The 6,000-nt window shown below is 41.4% G+C and overlaps 1 protein-coding gene across 1 annotated transcript in view; it reads left to right on the top strand.

The window, feature by feature from the left end:
* The first annotated feature begins 560 nt into the window (after window positions 1-560).
* Window positions 561-6,000, top strand: part of YPEL1 (yippee like 1) — a 61,420-nt gene continuing 55,980 nt past the window's right edge. The window contains exon 1 of the mRNA XM_030582573.1: window positions 561-2,338. The gene's annotated coding sequence lies outside the window, so the exon portion shown is untranslated. The remainder of the gene's footprint in view (window positions 2,339-6,000) is intronic.

The following is a 6,000-nucleotide window of genomic DNA, read 5'->3' as shown; positions in this document are numbered from 1 at the left end:
GCAGCTACCTCCCACTGGTTTTTATTTTGATGGGGAAAATTGCACCCTGTTTGACCAGAAGCAATCCCAATCAAAGTGAGGTTTTCTTAAGTCTGGACCCGCTATCCACAAATTCCATTGGAGGCAGCCCTTCCTCTCACTGTAGTTTTCAATTTAGGCTAGACTAGATAGAGGACTATGCAGCAGCAATGAAGTTTGTGGCACTTGTATAAGTATTCATATCTGCAAATTGTCATACACTTCCTTGAAGAAAGATAGCAGCAATTAACGAGTGGTGTCCATTTCAGCCTCTAAGGTGCCTTACTCAAAACATGCAAGTATTGCCTTAGCATTCACTTACTCTGAAGATGGATTCATGATGACATTTTTCTGTTAACTGAAATTTTGCATGTATGTACTTTTTACTTAAACCTGTGAATCACTCGAATAGCCACTTTTCACAGTGAAAAGGAGCATGACTTGGTTTCGGTGAAAGTACTTTGCACCTACTTGCTACCTCTACTCGCACTCGAGAGAAATAGTATTTAATTAAATTCTCATGTTTGCCCTTTTTTAAATTTTTTTTTTTTAACATTCCCCCTCCAGTGTTCTGGGCACATGTCTTAAGAACAAAAGATCTGTCAAATAAACTAATAACAAATGATATCCCCCCTTCCCCCATAGCTTATCAGGTGTAATAAATCTCTCTCACCCCTTGAACCCAGGTATGCTCTCCATACTCCTTTCCTGTCTTAAAAGCCTGGGAAAATAAGTCTTGCAGTGTGCTTCTAAGGACAATAGTCTTGGTCTCTGTGTTGGACCAAGGAAGGAAGTAGGTTCCAAAATGAAAGAACCTTTCCTGAAAACATCCTGAGAGCCTATTGCAGCTAAACCAAGGGCCTCTCAGCTTGTATGTTTATGATATCAACAGTAGTGTTGCTACATCAGGAGAGAAGCAGTCCTTCATTTTAGCAAGAAGATGATGAAGATACTTGATTCCAGTTTGCTTCTCCGTTTCCCGCAGGTCTTCAGAGGCCTGAAGCAAAAGGAGCTTGTATGGGAACTGGAGTTTCCTCAGAAACAAGGCAACTGAACATCTCAGAAGTTGGTAATAGGATCTATTCTAGACCCTTTCACTTCAAGAAAGCCTAGAGCTGCAGTGAGTAAAATTTATTTCTACATGGTAGCTAATCAGTGGCCAAGGTAGAGTGAATATGGTGGGTTCATTTTAGTTCACATGGACAAATGACCATATAAAAGTAGGCTAGGAAGGATTAGATTTTTGAGTGTCAATAAACATTGATTTTGCCAGACACCCACAAACCAACGAAAAAATATTTCCATCAATGATAAATATTTAGAGATAGGCAAAATGAGAAAAATGCTGTTTGAATGCTTCATAAAGGCTGTCATTAAATAATTGGCACCCCTACAATATCCTGCAACTGTTAAAATATAAATCAATTAAAATGGGGGAAAATGCAGAACATCCACAATTGCATGCAACTGTGGAAAATGTACATTGATAAATATAAAAATGCTTTAAAATAAACATTGATATTCATCAAAATCATAAAATAATAATCTAATTCTGCTAATCCTACATCAAAACCATCATTGCTCATTGACACTCTGGTTAACAGTCTTGTCAGAGGGCCAGGGCCTGAATGGGCTGGGAGACTGAACTATTTTCTCCCTTTATGTTTCGATCCCGGAATATATTTTCTTCCCTCCCTATTGGTTGTGTTCTCCTATCCTTCCTTACACTTCCTTTGCTGCAACGTCATTCTTCCAGTCCTTCACCCATGCCATCTACCTTGTCATTACTTCCAGCTCTACGTTGCCCTTCTTTTTCCCGCACCCATTGTTCTATTAACTCATCTCCCCTCTTTTCCCTCTCTGCATCTGATCTCCCACTATGTCATTACATTTCTTCTTTTTAATGTGGAACTAACATGATAGTTGTCATCCATCATGCTGATCACTCTGATTACATGTTGCATCCTCCCCCCTTCTCTCTCTCACTTCCTTTCTTTTGTCTGTGTATATTGTAAGCTTTTGGGGACAGAGACTATATTTTATTGTATGTACAGTGTCTAGAGACAATGGGGTCCTGGTCCCAATGTGAGGCGTTTGGGTACCAGTGAAATATGAATAACGTACTCCCATCTGTATCGGTAGTCTCTCAAGGAGTCAAGAATACAGTGGAGAAGCTGACACTGCCTCTGCTTATACTGTAGGCACTTTGTGGCTAAGAGGATTTTCATTCTTTCAGGACTGTCCATCTACCACCTTTTACAAGCACTACATTTCACATGCACTATAAAAAGAAACCAAGAAAATGTATGATGACTGAGAGGTACTTCATGTAGCATTTGCTGTTGGTTAATTTTGCCTGTAGGTGATATTTTTCATCAACCAATTCATGGAGATTCTGTGGCCTGCATTGTGCAGGAGGTCAGACTAGATGATCAGAATGGTCCCTTCTGACCTTAAAGTCTGAGTCCTCAAAGGGCAAAAGAACCCATATTGGACCAGCTAAGCATATAATGAAGTCTTTTATTTAACCTCCTCCCCAAAACATCTGAATTAACCTGTCCAAGGAAGGAAAATATTGTGGCCTGCAGCTGTGGTCAACAAATCTCTAGTGTTATTTATTTCAATGATGTCAGAACTATTAGGAGAATTCATGTGAGTGCAGATTGTAGCCTGTTACTATGCCATCTGCTGGTGAAACGTTACAATTAATGTAATTTATTTAAACAATAAAATGGCTGAATTAAGCTAATTAACAAAAATCATTTATATTTTTATAGCACCTTTCATGCAAATAGCTCCCAAAGGGTTTTTCAAAATGTTCTACAAACTAGGGATCATCAGTGAAATGCCACCACAACAATTTAGTGCAGGAAGTGAAGGATGCCATATTGAAACTTCAGGAGAAAGATTTGTTTACATTATTGTACTAAGAATTATCCCCAACTTAAATCTTTGTTAGGTTTGGATTAGTTTCACTATGTGCCCCTTTTCCTTCCCCCACTCACCATTGCTGAGATCTTAAGTGGATCTTGGCAATTCTAACAGTCCCTGAGTACAGCACCCCACCCCACATGTTCTTCAAACGTTGCAAATTCACACGGTGCAATAGCCGGGGCTTCTCTGTGGCAGAGCATGAGATTTGGCACATAGCCAAAATTTAACTGCAGAGCTAAATGATCCTATTCTCACCCTACCCCTAAATGTATGTGGATCCAAAGAAGCTAAATTTAGGACTGAAGAGACTATTTGAACTAGGGGAAAGGAACTGAAAGTCTCGGGGCAGGGGCGAAGAGAGAGTTGGAGATCAGAGGGAAGAAACATTGCTATAGCTATCAGCAATGTGAAAGTTGGGGCAAATATTTAAAGAACTCATAGAAAGTGAATAAAGATGCAGAGCTAACCTTGAATCTCAGAATCTCCCACAAGCAAGTGCATTGACAAAATGAGGAAGTGAAGAAAATAGGAGTGAGAGAGCAGTTCTAGATGTATAAATATTCTACTACCTACTGTATTTGTTTAGGAGAGAACATGATTAGAGCTGGGGAATGGCAGGTAGGAGACCTGGGTTCTGTTCCTGGCTCTACCACTGACTAGTGGGTTGTTGAGCAAGTTCGGCATCAGCTTCCTCATCTGTAAAACAAGGCAGATGATAATGCCAACTTCTTGTGAAGTGCTTTGAGATTCTTGGGTGGAAGTAGTATCAAAGTGTAAAGTATTATTGTGTCCTATACATTCAGACATTTTTGCTTTAACTTTAGCAATATTTAATCATATGGCTACTTTCAGTTTTAAAATCTGCAAAAATGTAAATGCACAGTGGCTGTGCTATGCTCCAAATGTGGACCCATATCTATGGGGAAATTGGTATGGGCCTACCTGAACGAGGCTGTCATAGAAGCCAGAATCTGTGAGATTTCTGCAAATTTGCAGTGACTTCTTCCTTTTCAGGATGAGATCATGTTTTGGTTTGTGGAGCTTTGGAATAGGAAGGCTGGTGATGGTACTTCCCAGGGTATGTCGGGGGGGGGGAGGGGGCAGGAGTTCTACAGCTGAAAGGGTTTTCTTTTTTTATTCTGTGAATCTTGATACTTTTCAGCATGATTTATACCTGTTCTATAACTTCCCAAATTTTGTTTTTAGAGAAATAATTATTACCAAAATCAACCCTAGATCGCTGTTCAGGTTTTGACTGTCTGTGACAATTTTCTTGACATTAAAGCAGATGCCTTAGGTTCAATTCATTGGTGATATCAAGCCCCAAATTGGAACACTGGGCTTTTTGAAAGTAGGGGTTTAGATACACTGACAGATCTGCCTTTGACTGTTTCCATACACTATGCTCATCTTAGCTTGTTCAGCAATGACAGGTGTAACGTGACTGAGGTAAAATTGATAGTGGTGTGTGGGCGATTTACACTAGGTTTGTCTTTAGCCAGTGTCATTATCCCTTCATGCCATTTTTAAAAAGCAAGGATTTTTATTTATTTAATATTACTAATGTCTATAGTGACTATAATAAGAATTTAAGGATCAGACCTAGTACTGAAAAGAGATTACAGATTCAGCCACAAGATGGAGCCAGAATAATGCTGGACACACCTTGCTAGAGGTGTTTCATTGACAAAACATTTTACTATTGCATTTCTCTCACTCTGGCATCCTCAAAAGGGATAGGGGTTTTGTGCTGATCACTTGTTTCTCCCTATTTACTAGGTCACATTCCCAAACCTACCTGAGACGAAGAATAGGCTAAAGCACCAAGGACAAAGAAATACAGAGGAAATCTCCTCTTATATGTGGAAATCCATTTTTCCTACAACTTCTGTATATAAATCACACTATCCTACAAATGAAAACCTCTCAGATAATCAGATCACAAAGCTACTGTCCAGAAATGCTTCTTTCATAGCCTAGTATGTTTAGCTGGGTTGTGGGCTCTGCCCTGCTCTCCAAGTTAAAAGTAGACTGAGGGTACGTCTACACTATGGGATTATTCTGATTTTACATAAACCGGTTTTATAAAACAGATTATATAAAGTCAAGTGCACGCGGCCACCCTAAGCACATTAATTTGGCGGTGTGCGTCCATGGTCCGAGGCTAGCGTCGATTTTTGGAGCGTTGCACTGTGGGTAGCTATTCTGTAGCTATCCCATAGTTCCCGCAGTCTCCCCCGCCCCTTAGAATTCTGGGTTGAGAGCCCAGTGGCTGATGGGGCAAAAATCATTGTCACGGATGGTTCTGGGTAAATGTCAGTCATTCCTTCCTCCGGGAAAGCAACGGCAGACAATCATTTCGCGCCCTTTTTCCCTGGATTGCCCTGGCAGACGCCATAGCACGGCAACCATGGAGCCCGTTCAGCTTTTTTTTTTTACAGTCACCGTATATGCACTGGATGCCGCGGACAGAGGCGATACTCCAGCGCTACACAGCAGCATTCATTTGCTTTTGCATGATAGCAGAGATGGTTACCAGTTGTTCTGTACCGTCTGTTGCCAGTGTAATTTGGCAATGAGATGACTGTTATCTGTCCTTCTGTGCTGTCTGCTGCTATCATGGGTGCCCTTGGCTGAGATCCGCCGGGGGCGCAAAAGCAAAACTGGGAATGACTCCCCGAGTCAATCCCTCCTTTATGGTTTCTAAAAATAGAGTCAGTCCAGCCTAGAATATGGGGCAAATGTACTAGAGAAGCAGTGTATCAGAGAGCACAGCTGCTCCGTGTCAGATCCCACAGAAATGATGAGCTACATGCCATTCACGGGGGGGTGCCCCTGCAACAACCCCACCCGTTGCTTCCCTTCTCCCCCAACCTTCCTGGGCTACCATGGCAGTGTCCCCCCCCCCCCATTTGTGTCATGAAGTTATAAAGAATGCAGGAATAAGAAACACTGAGTTTTTAGTGACATAAAATGAGGGGGAGGCAGCCTCCCAGTGCTATGATAGTCCAGGCAGGACATTAAGCAGTGTGGGGGAGAGGAGCCCAG

The sequence above is a fragment of the Gopherus evgoodei genome, chromosome 13, assembly GCF_007399415.2.
Source record: "Gopherus evgoodei ecotype Sinaloan lineage chromosome 13, rGopEvg1_v1.p, whole genome shotgun sequence".
NCBI classification, from domain to species: domain Eukaryota; kingdom Metazoa; phylum Chordata; order Testudines; family Testudinidae; genus Gopherus; species Gopherus evgoodei.
Note: the sequence above shows the minus strand (reverse complement) of the source record. Positions and strands in the feature narration are given on the sequence as shown.